The sequence below is a fragment of the Alligator mississippiensis genome, chromosome 2 (genome assembly GCF_030867095.1).
Source record: "Alligator mississippiensis isolate rAllMis1 chromosome 2, rAllMis1, whole genome shotgun sequence".
Taxonomy (NCBI): domain Eukaryota; kingdom Metazoa; phylum Chordata; order Crocodylia; family Alligatoridae; genus Alligator; species Alligator mississippiensis.
In genome coordinates this window covers 240,474,880-240,491,828 of record NC_081825.1, presented here as the reverse complement: position 1 = coordinate 240,491,828, position 16,949 = coordinate 240,474,880, and the positions used below count along the sequence as shown (strand labels likewise).

General features: G+C 47.3%; 1 long non-coding RNA gene across 1 annotated transcript in view; it reads left to right on the top strand.

The window, feature by feature from the left end:
- Positions 1-634: 634 nt before the first annotated feature.
- LOC132248412 (uncharacterized) overlaps positions 635-16,949 on the top strand; it is a 34,969-nt gene continuing 18,654 nt past the window's right edge. The window contains exon 1 of the long non-coding RNA XR_009459601.1: positions 635-697. This is a non-coding gene — a long non-coding RNA (uncharacterized LOC132248412). The remainder of the gene's footprint in view (positions 698-16,949) is intronic.

Below are 16,949 nucleotides of genomic sequence, written 5' to 3'. Positions count from 1 at the left end.
CACCAGTCGTGGTGTGGGTTAAGAACATCACGTGGATGCCATCTGTGAGGGATGGACTGTGGTGTAGGGAGACCAGAGCTGGAGATAACTCCCTCTGGCATTGGGGCATGTAATGGGCAGTCTTCCACATTTACCATCCATTTATGGGAACAGCAAAGCCATGGCAGGAGAGACAGGGCAGACTGCCTCATAGAGACAGGTGGGTGGGCCAGCATGGGACCCAGCCTCTAGCTTGCCCCTTGTCACTATGTAACCTAACTATTGAACAGGAATGTGTTTATGTATTGCATTGCCTTCTAATAGACTTTAGTTTTGTAGTATGGATGCTACACTGCTCATGGTACTTGAAATTCATCTTTTCCTGAAAATGGTAGGAATTTAGGGGAAGAGAATCTAATTTTGATTTTTCCCTGCCACCATTTAGTTCCAAGTGGACATGGAGAGCAGTACTGTGACAAATATAATGTCATAGGTTGCTGGAGATGTATTAAAACATGTAGTTAGATACCCTGTGGCATTTCTGTGGCAGGGCACTGTTGGCGCCTGCCACTTTAAGACCTAGGCCAAGCAGCCAGCAGGTGCCTGATTGCAGCGGCCATTTTAGATCTCTGGATGCCCATATAACTAGGGCAGTTCGCTGCTAGCAGGAGAGGTAGCGACACTGCCTGACTGCAAGGCTGCTGGTATCATACTAGAGGTAAGGGCAGGAGCTGTAGAGGATGGATTGGAGGCTCCTGGTCCTGGGCATGACCTCAAACTGCACCCTATCGGGAGTGGGTGACTTGGTGGGACTCTCAGTGGTGCAGGAGCCCCCGGGAAATGGCAGGCCAGTTATCACCCTGGTGAAAGGTGGGTAGGGGCGCCTTAACCCTAGCCCTCACCTTCGGGTGGGTTTATGTAACATTGGAGAGAGTGGGGGCCAGGCACAGCTGAGGCCACCTGAGCCCTGTGTGGGGTGCAAGACCCCGAGGAAAGGTAGTGGGGACCAGGAACGGCTATAGCCACCTGAACCCACCGGGGAGGGAAGGCCTATGGCCCCGAGTGAGGGAGGCAGAGATGAGTAGCCCCGAGTGAGGATGGCAGTGTGGAACCCCAGAGAGGAGGTGGAGATGGGGAGCCCCAGTGAAGGGGGAGAAGAACCAGAGGGCTGAGGGCCCAGTACATTTTTATACACATAGTGTCGCCCTTGGAAGGGGCCAGAGTAAGCTTAGACCCAGTCAGGTAATTGGCTGGCCACTACCCCGGCGAGGGTTGCAGGACAGGCCCAGCAGATGGTACATCTGCCACAGGGCAGAGTAGAGCCCCGAGTGAGGGGGCAGAGACGGGGAGCCTGAGTGAAGGCAGAGAAGAACCAGAGGGCTGAGGGCCCAGTACATATACATAGTGTTACCCCAAAAGGGGCCAGAGTATGCTTAGACCTGGTTGGGTAATTGGCTGGCCACTACCCCGGTAAGGGTTGTGGGAGAGGCCCAACAGACAGTACATCTGCCACCCAAGGAATGGACTAGCTAAGCCTACGGCCAAAGGGTGCCCACTCCAAGAGGGAGCAAGGCTGCATAAGTTGTCGATGCATAAAAGAGACCCTGTGAGAGGGTGGAGTGAGTGAGACCTGAGTGAGAGGCGGGTGGTACGAGTGTGCGTGTGACTGAGGCTTGATGGCGTGGCCTAAAAATGCTCTGGCTGTAAGCCGGGGGCACTGTAACATCTGGGTGCCATCTGCAAGGCATGGGCTGCGGTGTAGGGAAGGTACGGAGCAATAGACAGTGCCGTCTGGCATCGGGGCATAAAATGGGCAGCCTCCTGCTTAATTATCATCATATTAATTACCAACAAGGCGTGGTAGACGAGTCAAGCGGGGTGCGTGCCCGAAGGCAAGTAGGGAACCTAGCACTGTGGCTAGGCAGGGAGCCCCACGTTGCCACAATTTCCAGTGGAGATGGGCCCAAACCAAAACTCCAGACATCCAAAATCTTTGGGAAGGTTTGACTTTGTATATGACTTTGGGATCAATGGTCTTCTACTCACTTACACTCTACCTTTACAAGCCCAAGTTATTTTTTTTTCTAATTGTTTTTATATTATTGAAACACATATAGTTGTATGCATTTGTATATATTTATTAGTTTGCAGAACCCAAGCAGTAAAAATTGCCCATTTGTCTCTCTAGAAATACAAAAAGTAGAAGAGAACAGCCACAGCCCACTCAGGTTGGGTGTCTCTAGTTGCCCTTCTTAAGAAAAAGACGGGGATTTAAAAAAAAATAGTAGAAACTAACAGCCATCCATTATCACAAAATGAGGAAATGTCCTTGGAGTTATGAGAGCAAGATATTTTTTCATATGGGTTTGCAGAAATCGGATCAGGATTAAGATAAGTGGGATCATCTATGGTTTTTTTTTTTACATGTAACTTGGCAAGTAGTGTTTGTACTTAATACCTTCCAGACATTGCTGCCACTGAGCTGGAAAGGCCAGACTTGTTCTAAAACTTTGGATGATAATATTGTTTGTGGAAAGACAACAGAACATCACAGTGATTTTTGAGAATTGTGCTTGAACACACAGATACTGGTAGTTTGAGACCAAATATTTCCAAGTATCACTTCAGACAGACAGACCTTTTAGAAAGATGTCAAAATGGGACCTGGTAGGGACCAAGGCCCTATTATGTCACCTCAAGGCAGCAGGTGTGGCCACTTTTCTGGATCTTCTGGGACTTTCTTCATGGCACACTGATTTTATTCTGAATTTCTCCAATACTTGTGGAGTCCATCATTATCTTGCAACTGTAGGGTACCTATACATGAGCTGGGAGGCTGCTCTGATGCTCTGTAATTATAGCGCATTGAAGAAGACTTGATTAATTGAGTCTGCTGGAGCATGGTAATTACCATACTCCAGCCAGTCTCCATGTCTCATGTATCACCATCCCTGTGCTTCAAACTGTTCGATGAGCTTTAGATAGTGCCGGGCCGCCATTTTGAGGAGTGGGGACGCTGATATATGTGATGCTCTGGGTGCTTTAATTAGAATGATTCTTGGAACCACTCTAGTTAAAGCACCCCTCTTCCCCTTCTCCCGGATCATGTCTAAAAATTTACTTGGCAAGAGCGGCTATTCTCCCAGACATTGAGTACTTTCTATAATGCATTAAAAACCATTAACTCATGTCTTTGTGGAAGAGATGCTTTCAGGCATTCCCATATAACATCTGATAAAAACAGTTTCTTCAGTCATGAAAGGACTTCTTTCTTTTTTGGAACATGTGGCCAGAAGACTCCTGGGAGCTGCAATGGGGGAGGTCCCAGGCAGCTGGAATTGTAAGAAGGAGGTTTGAGAGCATGTTGAAACACTGGTGTTACCTACTGATGGCCTAAAGTTTGTGTTTGTAACCTGGTCCCTGCCTGGTGTTACTTCATACTAGCTCCTGCTTGAAAGCTGATGTTCTTCCTCCAGTCCTGCTCACTGACAACCCTCACTCAGGCAGAAGTTTGACAGGAATGGTGCACAAGAATGATTATTCAGATTTCAGGTGGCATCTAGGAAATGACATTCCTTTTTGGATATTTCATGAAAGACTTTATGAGATATCAGAATTCCACAAGAAAAGAAAGAGATTTAAACTTCAATGAAAATTAGCTGTTAGTGATATTTAGAGAGAGAAACTGGTAGAACTGAAGGAAGGGCAAGGCCACTGGCCAAGTGGATATAGAAGACCAGATTGACCTGTTGAATGGTCTTGGGTATGTCACTTCCACACTGTTGTGCAGCTGTTTACTCTTCCACCCTTTAACAGTCATGTCAATTTAGACTGTAAGCCAGGGGTGGACAATTATTTGGGCCTAAGGGCCACATAGGGAGTTCTGATCAGTTGTCATGGGCCAAGTCAGCATCCTCCACCCCTCTCACAACAACTCACCAAAACTCCCTATGGGGCCCTGGGCAAGTGGGAGCAGTGTTCAGGAGTGGAGGGAGGGGCAGGAGAGGCTGGGATCACATGCCCCTGCCCTGTGTGTGTGTGTGTGTGTGTGTGTGTGTGTGTGTGGCAGGGGCTGCCCCGGCACTAAGTCCCAGGAGCCTGCTGTGGGGGGAGCAAATGCATGCAGCAGAGCTGCCCCAGACAGTGCGGTCAGTGCTGCCCCAATGTCACTCCACATGGTGGTGAGCCCTGCCACCTCGTGTTGGGGCAGCCCATGCTGCACTCCCACCAGTGCCCGCAGTTCAGCCAGGTGCTGCTGTCTTCCCCCTGCCTCCAATTCCAGAATCTGGAGCTGGAGCCCTGCGTGTCTGCCAGGAGTGGCATGGCACGGTGCAGCAGGAGTGAGAAGAGGAGCTGCTGCTGGAGGCATGGGTGCAGAGCAGCACCTGGCTGTCTGCTGCCACTCTGGGAACAGCTCACTGGATGCTGCTCCTGCCCCAGCACACAGGGCTCTGGCTCCAGATGCTGAGAAGGTGGCTGGCAGCTGAAGCCAGAACACTGGTGCTGAGGCAGGAGCCACCTGGCTGAAGCTGCTTGCCACTCACCTGCAATGGTGTGGTGCAGCAGGGCCAAGAGCAGGAGCAGAAGCAGTTTCTGGTGGGCTGTTCCCAATGTGGCTGCATACACAGCCGGGTGCTGCTCTGTGCTTATCACCTCCAGCAGCACCTGCTTCTTTCTCTCCTGCTGCACTGCACCACACTGCCCCTGGCAGGCATGCGGGGCTCCAGCTCCAGATCCACATTGCCTTCCATGGAAGGGCAAAATCAAAAGCAGGAGCCACTTCTGGAGGTGGGGGATGCAGAGCAGCACCCAGCTGCAGCCACACCAGGAACAGCCCCAACAGAAGCTGCATGTTGGCTGGGGCCCTGGCCAGAGGGAGCCCAGTGCACGCTGCTCTGGCATGAGTGGGCACGGCATGGCCCCATTTAGAGCGCCATGGGGGCAGCTGCAGGCCAGATCCAGTCACCTGATGAGCTGGATCTGGCCCATGGGCCATATTTTGCCCACTCCTGTTGTAAACTGTCTGGGACAAGGGCTGTCATATAGTATGTGTGAGGGCACTGCCTCACACAGTAGAGCCCTGACCTGTGTGATACTAAACAGTAATAACAGATATGGAGATTCACTGGGACTTCTGTTACCTGGAGTACAGCACTGTGTACAGCTTCTCTGCTACTCTATCCTTGGCACAGTCAAAGTGGGAGCAGTCACCTGTGACTGTTGACTCGTTTTCTCTCCATTTGTAATTAATGTGGAACAGGACAGAGATGCTATCAATAACTATAGCACGTCTTTGGCTTTTCTGAGTACTTTGCAAATATAAATTGACTCAGCTCACAGCTCTGAAGGGTATGTAGTACTATATTGCTGTCTCCATTTTACATGTGGGGAAACTGAGAAGGAAAAAAGCTAAATGACCTTTCTAAGGTCACACAACACATCAGTGTCAGAAATCAAAGAACCAGGTTCCTTAGACCCCTGTAGACCAAAGGCTCACAAGCTTATAGAACAGTCCACAACCCAACAGATAAAATGTTCTTCTTCATTTACAATGGGTGTGTTGGGGAAGGAGGAGGGTCATCTCTTCTGCTTCCATTCATCATTTTACTGCCCCCCTCTCTACCACTCCCGAGTGAGCAGCCCATTTCTCTTCTCATTTGTTATATCTTATGGCAATGTTTACATATTGTCGCAGGGCACCTCGGTGCCCCTGCTCCTATAGAGGAGAAACTGCCAGGGAGTGAGTGAGCGCGCCCTGGCCTGACATAACGAGCCCAGCTGAGGCTTGCTCAGGTAATGAGCGCAGCTGCGGGTTGCCGGAGCAACCAAGCGGAGCCAGCTGCCTGTAGGGGGCAGGGCCTGGCCCTTATAAAGCTCAGGGCTGAGGCCAGGCTGGCAGTTCTCTGCCAGCAGCCAGAGAGGCAGGAGCTCCCTCAGCTGAGATATGGGAAGGAGCCTGAGTTGCAGGTACAGCTCATGATAGCCCTAGAGGCTTGAGCTATGATACTGAGTTATGGCCATGCGGCTTGTGGTTATGTTACAGCCTAGGGGCTTGTGGTTTTGCTTTGTGTTTGTGCTTTTACACCCGGAGGCTTGGGTGAGGCTGTAGGGGTTGGAGGAGGCCTCAACTATAGGGACCCCAGAGAGTGTGGGGTGCCCTAGCGCCAAGAGGGCGCATTATCTACATAGTGCCAGGGAAGGCGCAGCTTGCACGCCAGTGCGTGAGCAACAGGTGGCGAGGAGCGTGGCCAGTGGGTCGCGGGCGCAACCCGTAGGTTGCGGACGGGGACCTAGACCCCGGATTGCGTGTGGGGGGGGAACATAGACCCCGGCCCCAGGAAAGGGGCAATATTATTGAGTAGCCCAGTGTGGGCACGGCGAACCCCACAGAGGGGGAGCGCCATACTAAGGAGTCCTAGAGAGAAGGGCAATTACCGAGGAGCCCGAGACGGGCATAGCGAGCCCGGCCGCAGGCTAGTGCGGTAACACCCCTCAGACTGAGGCAGGGCGCTGCGGTTGCCCCGAGAAGACAGGGAGTAGCAGCGCGGAGAGCCAGGGTCAGAGAGGGTGCCCGTGTGGTTGGCCCATAGGACCGGGGCCCGCTAGGGAGTCCCTGAGCGGGACCATACCATCAGGGGAGGCCCAGCGGGAGGCTGGGCACGAGAGAGACAGACTGGACAACGTCCATTACATCTGCGAGGCTTGGGGCGTGGTATTAGGGGCTGGTAGGAGCCACGCATAGCCCATAAGGCTGGGGTGCTTGGGTAGCGCCCATTGTACGGGGAGACCCACGAGGGGTCCAGGAGCTGACGTGCCTGAGGAAACACAAGGCAGCCTCCCTATTACATATATTCCATCAAGACGTGGCGGGCGAGGAATGGAGGGTGCCCTCGGGCCGAAGTAGCGCGGTGAGAGGGCCTCAAGGAGATCACGGCCCTCCGCGAGGACCCCGCCGTGACATATAAATATGGTATTTGAAAAATAGTGACAGTAATTAGCTGTTTTCCTTCAATTTTGTGGGTGAAATGAGAAGAGCCAGCACCATATCAATAGCCAGTTTGCTAGACATCACCCAGCAAGTAAATAAAGCAGAGCACCATGATTGTACTGTATTTACTCAAATATAAGACATTGCTTCCCCCCCCCCCCCCATTTAGCATGGGGGAAAAAGCCCCTCATCTTATATTCACATACCAGCAACCCCCTCCCCCCATTAATTATATTTGCTATTATTAAACTGCTGCTAGAAACAGCATTGCTCAGTCATGGAAACCAAGTATGAAGTTGATTGAATGTGGCTTATGCTTAATATGCCCATGAAACACATGGCCTAAATTGGGCAAATACACTGATGGGAACCTTTTTTTTTTTTTTTTAAAGGACCACACAAAAAAAAAAGAAGACAGTTGCTCCCCCCAAGAGGGAATAGGCACTGGGCCTGGAGATGCTACAATACCAGGCTGGCACTCGCAGAGACTGGAGCAAGCTCCAATACCCTCCCCTGATGCCAAAAAATGCTGGTGGCAACATTGTGTGTGTGGCCCTTAAAAAAACAAAAACCCAAGCAGTTACTCCCCATGGGAGGGAACAGGCACTGGGTTGGAGGTACTGCAATACCAGGTCAGCACTAAGAGAGAACAGAGCAAGCTCCAACACCCCCCCCCCCCCCTTGAGCCAAAAATGCTTGATCTTAGCCAAAAGGCTGACATACTAATGGGAACCTTTTTTTTTTGGCCTTTTAAAATATGGGGAGGTATTCCCTCCACAGGGATCTGGCACCGGGCCTGGAGGTACTGCAATACCAGGCTGTCACTGGGAGGGCCAAAGTAAGTCCTGACACTCCCCCCCACTTGGTACCAAAAATGATTGATCTTGGCCATAAGGCCGAGATGCGGATGGGAACTGTTCTGGGGTGGAAGGGGGGAAGGTGTTCTAGCAGGTAACTGGCACCAGGAAATACTAGGCTGGCAGCAAGAAGGCCAGAGCAAGCCCCAGCACCATCCCCTTGGTGCCAAGAAAATGTACTCGGACCTCCTCAGTGCCAACTCTTTTTTTCAATTTATGGTGAGTCACTATATCAAATACAGTTCGGTTCTGGGAGGGAAGAGGAAATTGAAATATATTTGGTGTAGTGGCTCACCATGACTTGAAAAAAGAGTTGGCGCTGGGGGAGGCTGAGTACAATATTTTGGCACCAAGACCGACTCAAATTGTTTGCCAATAAGACAGGATGAGTGAGGAGGTGACGGAGCATCTCAACTTCACAGAAGTTTGGTGATGTTTGCCAGACATCTAAGTATTTATGAGAGATTTAAAGGAGGTGGGATAAATTTATGGAAGGGATACAGAAAAGAGAGTTCTGGCTCTCCAGTTAGAGGATGTGATAGGTGAAGTTATTGCAGTCCATAGGTTGCAGAGCAGAGTGGAGAGTTTTGTTTTTCCCCCCATGCTTCTGGGCTTTGCTGGCTGCTATGCAGGGTTAGGAAAGAATTTTTACCCCTACTGTCGCTACAGGTATTGGTGCGGTAGAAGGAGTGTGCCTTTCCTCGGGTGTTTTGGGTGTTGGCTGCAGCCAAGATTGAGGATTTAGACTGGGGTGTACAAACACTTCTGCTATGGACAAAGACCTGCATTAGTGCATTTTCCTAGTTAGGGGGTCTTGCCCCTCCACTCAGGGTCAGACTACTCAGCACATTTGATGTCAGGAAGGAATTTTACCCTACAGTCAAACTGGTATAGACTGTGGGGGGTTTTGCCTTCCTTTTTAGCAGGGGGTGTGGCCCTCTTCCTTGCTTCTCTCAAGTGTATTTTAACAACCCCTTCTGTGGTGGGACAATGAAAGCCCTGGTCCCCAGGGTTTACTTGTGGCAGATTAGGCTGATCAGGGTTTATTGTGTAGTTTTAGGAATAAGTTAGATGAGCACTTGTATGGGATGATTTGGAAAGGGATGATCCTGCCTTTGGCAAGTAGAAAGGGGTTGGGCTAACTGACCTTCTGAGGTCCTTTCCAGCTCTACTCCTTCTATGGTTCTATAATTCTAAGGCATAATGAGCAGTGGTACTATAATACATACCCTCCAAATTAAAACTAAATATGGATAGGGCTTGTTAAACAGTCAGGGTCCTGATACTGCCTTCATGGGATGGGAGTAAGCAGTAGTGTAATTGGGGGGGAAATGGGGTGCAAAAATAGCTGCTACTGTATCTGGGCATGCTGCTACCACCAGTAGCGTGGCAGCTGGTGCTTCCCACAGACTAGAGCTGCCCTGTTATGCCTCTAGGCTGAGGGGATACCAACAAAAAATGCATGGGCATGTGCTGCCAAAAGATTGGTTTCAGAACACGGGCTCCAGATGACTTAATCTGCTTGATTGGGCCTAAAGAAGGCATGAAGTTCTGGGTTTTTTTGAGACAAGACAGTTTGAAACAACTTGGGTTCAAAACTCAAGACCAAACCTTTACTTCAGCCACAGGACATCATTTCAGACAGTCACAGTTAAAGCACAGTGGCACAAAGCTATGCAGTTCTATTCTTCCCTTTGTTATTCAGCTAGTCTGCCCTGCGATTGAGTCTGTTCATCCTTTAGTTACAGAATAAGAGGCTGTGAAGAGCCAATTTTCTCTCTTCTGTTACATGTTTTCTGGAAAACAAGACTAATTACAGGCAGGAGGTGGTAGATGAGTGTTTAATATGGAACCTGACACAGGAACAAATCTTATTTAAGAGAACATGTGCCCTCCACACATGAGTCCGGGCCTTATGTGGTTCCAGCTCATAGTGCCTTGGTGCAGGAGTCCATCTGGCTGGTGGTGGCACACAAAGAGAAAGTCTCTTTGATAATAGTGTGAGCAGAAGGGACAGTGCACTAGCATGTGGACTTTCCAAGCTGCTCCTCTCCAACATGCAAAATTGCTATAGAGAGAGGTCAAATCAAGTCTCCTTCTGTATTCTAGGGTTGGGGGTTGGCACCTTTTGGCTGTGCAAGCTATGTAAAGTCTAGTGACAGCGACACAGTGTTCTCTTTAGCAACAGGCACCTGAGATAGTGGCAGCAATTTGTTACAACATGGAAAGCTGGCTGGACTCCCCTAACAATCAATAATATCTAGGTATATATATAACATGCATAGAAATTAAAGAGATGTTCTTGCTGAGGAGGTTGATGGAAGCAAAAAAAAAAAAAAAGCACTGAGAACTAAATCCGGCCATTATCTGTACCCTGGGGTACTTTAGAAATAGACTTTGGAAAGCATGAGTTGTCAGAAGGCGTTCAAGGCGTCTGCTGCCAGACTCACCCAGCATGTTGTGGTCAAAGGAACCTGATGCCTTTGAGCTTTTGGTTTATGCTGAATTCTGCTCTTCCTCAACAATCCAGCTGCCCATCTGTGTGCGCCTTCTTTTGGATTTCATCCATGGCATTTCCCTTCATCAAACCAGTGTCCTAATTCTATCTCTTCTCTTATTTCCCCTGGCCACTTTCACTTAAGCATTTCTCCCAACTTTGCCTGTCCCATAGAAAAACAAAGCTATGGTATTTAAGCACTTCAGAGGCAGAAAAGCTCCTTCTGCCTTTGAAAAGAGTCTCTCCCTATTCAAAAGTCCCTAGCCATGTAACTCCTATTGAAAAGGCCTAACTGCCCTTTGAAAACCCAGGAGGTTTCTGCATCTTTAGTCACCTATACTAGATGGGTCCTATGATGATGAATATCACTGCAGAATGTCTTTCCTGCAGGGTCAGTAATCAGAGCGTTCGTCACTGGTCAGAATTCCTGAAACTCGATGATTGGAAGGGAAGGAGAAGAAATGGAAGAGAGAACACTTTACCGCTGTGAGTGTGTGAGTGCACACTCAGTCGCACACACATTCACACATGCTTATGTCATCCTCCCAGTTCTATGTTAAGCTAAAACAATGCGCTTAGTCCATCAACTAGATCAGCCCTGTAACTTCATGATGTTACTTTTTCATTAGGTGTGTGCAGCATCTCCTTCACATGGAAGGGTCTGATCTGCAACTCCATTTTGCCCTCCTCGCTCCACAGCTATGGGGGAGTGTAGAGCAGGGGAGGGTAATGGGACCACATGGACAGGGCATGCTTCTGAAGCTGCTACTCGGTGAGCAATGGTGACAGTTTTCAATGAATTCCTCAGGCTCTTGGATTTATATGGAGGAATTCTCTTTTTCTCATTTCATTACCCTACTTTTTGCCCCATCAATTCTGGAAACAGGGTCATGGAATGGGATTGCAGATGGTTAGAGACCGGAGAGTCCATTGTGGAGAAAGCAAATGGCTTTGCCCTCCCACCTCAACAACCATAACAAGCAAGGTTAGTATCTGGCCTTTCGCCACTAGGTGGGTCTAGAGAGCCTTACTTATTTGATTAAGGAAAATTCCTTTAAGTTATTTCCAGTTTGGCTTCTGACCCAGATTCTGGCTTCCTGAAAGAGGAGATGTGTTGTATGGCTTGGGTTTTTCCTTTCTTACATGTGTGCTTTTAGGACGGGGGTGACCCTGAATAAATGATCATCTCCAGAGTTATTCAGCCAAAATGGCATCATTTAAATACACCACAACATGACACTGCTGTCTGCTAGCCCAGTTTCCAGGAGCCTGCCTCTGGCTCTCTGGAGCAGCGAGGCAGTTGGTTATGCTGGTGTCACTCACATTATTTGCTTTCTGAGAAACTGCCTCCCAGGCAGGCACATTCCTGCTCCCATCAGTCACGAACCAGGAAACAAACAAGCTTCCAGCTGGGACAAGTTAAGCTGAGTTCCTGGTGGCTCAGCTGTAAAGGGATGCTCTTTCTTGGCTCATGGACTTGCTGACTAGAAATCCGAAGGGCGCGCGTTTGGTGTGTAGCCAGCAGTTGCAGCCACTGGAAGAAGCGAGGAGACTGTTAACTCGTCCTCATCAATCTGACCACCAGGTTGGTGGGGGAGTTTACATTGTGTCACAGCAAACCATTAGGCTGCATTGGATCAGGGACAATTTGCTTCTAGCTCCATAACACGTAATCCTACTGATGTCAGACTACAGGGTGGTGAGACAGTCCTGATGGAGACTGCACTGCTGAGTAACTTCTGGCAATCGACCTGGGGCAGCATACCACAGAAGTCATTTTGCATACAGGAATGGCAACAAATCACTAATATAAATGCAATGCTGGGGGCAGAAGAGTCCACAGACGCAGAGAGAGTCTGCCCCCGATTGAAGGTGGAGAGGTGGTGTGCTCAACAACAGATGCTGTAAGATGTGAGGAAATCTGGGCCTGGTAATCCAGAACGTCAATAAAGCAAAAGCATAAACAGGATGGAGAGGAGAGAAGGAGGACTGGCTTATTTTAAGTGGATAAAATAAGACCTTTTTTATTCTTCACTTTAAAACTGAGTGGAGGCCTGTGGCTATCTTTCCTGAGGTTCAGCCCCTTCCCCTCCTTTGTTATTGTTTGTTCTCCTGGCTGCCAGTGCCCCCCCACTTGTTCCAGCATGGCCAGGAAATGGAAGTTCCAAAATACCTTGACAGAGGCTGTTCTCACAGTATTTCCAGCCTGGCTGGACTCGGGAAGTACAGGAAGCCTTACAGGCAGCCTGTTCCCATGAAATTTTCAACTTAATATTTTTGCAGACCAAAGGGTTCAGACAGTTCAGATAAGCAACTTTTGGGTGCTTATCAGAACTAGACTTCTGAACCCTCGGAGGTTTGCCTGTCCCTAGTCCTTGAAACAGAGGAACAAACCCAGGGCTCAAGAGACGATATTTATTGGGGCATAATAATGAACCTTGGTTGTATTTCATGTAGATGTGGACAGAGCCAGAGGCACCAGATGTCCTGGTGCTGAGGAAGTAGGGGAACCAAATGGACTGTGTGATGCCATTAGTCTTCATTTCCTCAGGAAATGGTGGGAACTTGTGAGTAGTAAGCAGCCAAAATCCTTCTCATATTTAAATCCTTCCCTAGGAAATGGAGCCTGGGATTCCCTGGCATATCTCTAGGGAATGCAGCTTTGGGACTAATTTAGCCAGGCAGTGGATTGTGTTGCTTCTTTGCACAAATGCAGGCAGGTAGGCAGGCTCTTCAATGAAGATGGTTGACAGCTGCAGGGGTATCAAGCCTAGATAGCTTGTGAGAGGTTAGAGGCTGCTGCCCTCTTGTTCTGAACTTCCCCCCATATGTAATCCTAGAATCAGCAAAAGCAAGGGAGCATTTGGTAAGGGACGCCTAGGCACTCCATCACAAGTGCTTCTGTGTAATATTTACCAGAGGATGAAAATTACTTGGAATATCAGATTAGGCCGAAACTCCCAAATAGTTGTGTGGGAGATTGATTCAGTTCCCTTCTTCCAGGGAAGGGCGATATCTTTTTGCATAGTGTGATGGGAGGAGAGGAGATTATGATCCTATAGTAGTTTATAGTGGTAAAATAGATTACACGTAGTAAAACAGTTAAATCCCTTCCAAAAAGAGAACACACATCCTGTAAATGGAAGTCCCTTGACCACCAGTGTATTCCTATAAAAATACAAATAAAAACCCCTTTGTTCATTGTTCCCTCAGCAACTGCCAAAGAAGTCAAAGCTGATAAACCAGGGAATTTTCAGTTTGGCAAACATAGTTTTGCTAACGCCACATGTTAGCGGATGACGCTCTCACCGTCCTCTGAACAGAGTATACGTATCTTGTGTAGAGTCTAGATTTACTCCATGCTTTGGCTTTATTGGTAAGTGAAATAATCACTGAACAGAGCCTCCCCAGGTTATCTGTCTCTTAAGCTTTTAATACCAGCCCCTGGGGTAACTGTATCCTCAACTACAGAGAGGTACTCTAACCCCACTTCTATCTAGAGCAAATAAAATAGACCAGAAATGAATCTGCAGTAGTTGTTATGAAGGGGAAGGAACTTATTTTTGCAGAAGAAGAAATTCCCATTCTAGCATGCTCCACCTGCACTTGACAATAATAGATGATGACTCAGGACTGAAGGACTTTGTGACATTTCATCTCTGTCATAACTGAGTCACTGATTGAGACGGGATGGGCCCAGCTGGAGAAGTAACATTCAGGATGTGTACAAAACCAGGGTAGACCTGTTCTTTTCATGCGTTTGTGCACGGTTTTCAGTCAGTGAAATCCCCAGATAAGGCGGAGTGGAATTTACTGGCATTGTATTACCCCAGTTTACACCAATTAAAGTGTAGACCTTTGTATTGAGGAACCCAATTTATAAGCATGAGCTTCCATGCTCAGTACAGTAAAGCTAATTGTAAATGCAGACAGCAGGCCAGATGCTAGTCCCAGTAGTGAAGCTAATAGCAAAACTCTCATTAAATGTAAAAGCAACCCAGATATGTCAAGGTACAGGTTAGGAATTCAGAACTGACAGGCTGGGAATTCTGCCCTGTGGTGATACCAGGAAACTTTGTAACTATGAGTAGGGCTTTTCGCTGTTTGTGATCCTGTATTAAATTAAGCGCCTTTTGAAGGCAGAATTGTGTTGGCCTCTCATGGCCTCATTACAGGGAAGAATTAGTTTTGTTTTGGTTCCCTAACAGTGCATTTTTGTTCCTTAATTTTTTAAAGTTTAGTAATAGTTCTAAAATTCCTACATTTTTAATGATTGTTTTGGGGACAATTATAGTAGCTCTGCAATTGTTCTTACTTCAAATGATTAATATGCACTCTCACCCTTAATGTCACTTTAATATTGTTTGTTGCCTGATAATTATATAGTGGAGACAATACACTATGACAGCATGTTTGGTAATTAAAACACTTCCTTACTAAATGAAAACATAAGTTCTTCTGAACATTTAGAAATAAGAAGGTGTTCACCCTGCTTTTGCTTATATTGACATTAGTCATTATTAACTCTACTGATGCCTGGCAATTACGTGAAATTGCTGAGAGAGGCCATACAGGCCAAAAGGAGGTGGAAATGAGTCTGTGGAGGGAAAAGCAACTAAGAGGGTATGAGCTGAAGCCCACATGGGGGTACTTAATATTCACCTACTAGCTAAGTTCATTTCCACCTGCCTTTCTAAGTCCATTGCATCAGTCATTGCTGCTACTCCACTGAATTCGAAATTGGCACACACTGCCTTTCTTTAACTGCTTACATCAGCTTATCTGATTACCTTACCAACATGGCCAATTTATCACTCATACCATTCATGTCTCACTGGCCCTACAGACCTCCACAGGGGCTATGTTACTTCCTCCAGGCTGATTTTTGGTTTACTGTGCCAAATTCGCCACTGTTGAAAGCAAATCTCTCTCCACCAAACATAGTGAAATGATTCTCCAGTGATGTAACTGAATATAATTGCCAGTGAGCCATGTTCTCAGCTTGGCACGTTGTCTCCTTCAAACAGGAAGTTTGCACACAGCAACTGATGTGATTGATAATAATACTTAGGTAGTGTAAGAGTGATGTTGTAGCCATTACATAGAGCATTGCTTCTCTGGAGTACTTTACAAACACTGCCTTGTCTTGTAGTGGCAAAATATTTGCACTAATCCTGCTTCTATAGAAACACAATCTAAAAATGTTCACTGATTTCAATAAGACCAAAATCAAGTCCTTTTTCCCTGGGAGATGAGTCAGGGAAGTTAAATGGTTTGCCTGAAGTCACAGAGTGCCAGATCCAAAAGGTATTTAGGTATGTCACTCCTGTTTAATTTCCTGAATGGAAGTTAGGTGCCTAAATCCCTTTTTGGATCTGGCCTGGAGTGATTTTGGTGTAACTGGGATTAGGTTCCGTAATTCCTGGTTTAATTTTAAAATCTGCTACTCCCCAAAAGATCCCAGATGTCATTTTTGCCGTCATCCAGTATTATGTCACCTAGGAAGTTATTTTTCTGGTTTTGTATTCAGGGGTAGACGCATTACACAGTGGTCTATATAATCTGGGGAAGTATTCTGATTACAGCATGCTCTTTGGGCTGTTCTGTGCTCCTTGTGATCTCTGCAGAAAATTGGGACCTGATGTTAATTTGCTCTAGGACCACTTTCCATTGCTCTAGTGGCATAGAAAGGTGGTAAAAAAATTATTTTACCACCTAGCATAGGGAGAATCTCTGGGTGACACCAAGCAAACATGATAGTGCCATACCAGTCCATTTTGTAAGCCCCAAGTGCAAGGAGAAGGAGATAAGTGCAGTCCAACTATTTCCAGTTGCATTATCCACCCTTTTAAAACAATAGGGCATGTCTACACCACACTCATAGCCAAGACTGCTGTGTAGTGTAGACATTGTAAACTTGCTTAAGTTGGGTACTCATAGCAATCTAATGTTAGTATCAGCACAGGGTTCACTACCCAACTGTCACCCAGCTATACAGGTGGCTTTTGCAGCCTAGTCTGAATTTTCTCTGCTGCTGTGATGACACTGTTACTGATACCCAAGCTAACTTGTTTAAAGGAAGGTTGGGTACATCTCCACTCTACTACAATCACAGCACAGATATCAGTATAGATGTACCCACAGGAAATCTAGTGTGGGCTGAAGTAGCCCTGAAGCTCTTCTACTTTATATGAGGCAAACGATGGGGTAAAGCCATGTTTGATATCAATTTCAGTTTCTGTTTGGAGTGCTGAATTGGGCCTTCAAGGTTCACATTTTAGGCCCTGACCTCTAGGTCATTCAGCCTCTCTGAGAAGGGAACAGCTAGAGTCACTCAACAGCAAGTCAGCTTCTTATCTGAAAAAGAACATCACATATTAACAGGCTCTGAATTGAAGGATGGTACCAATAATCTGGACATCTTGGGGGATAAGAAAACACTGGGGGACCCATAAGATTCCTTGACTGAATGTGCCTTTTCTGCTAATTTTTTACCCTATTGTCTCTTTAAACAAAGAGTAGGAGGGGAGTTTGGTTTGATCTGAGAGAGAGGCAAACTTGTAGAGTCAGTTCTTGTTTTATTTGGAGCTGACACAAAACTCTGGTTACACTTATTCTTCATTTTAAC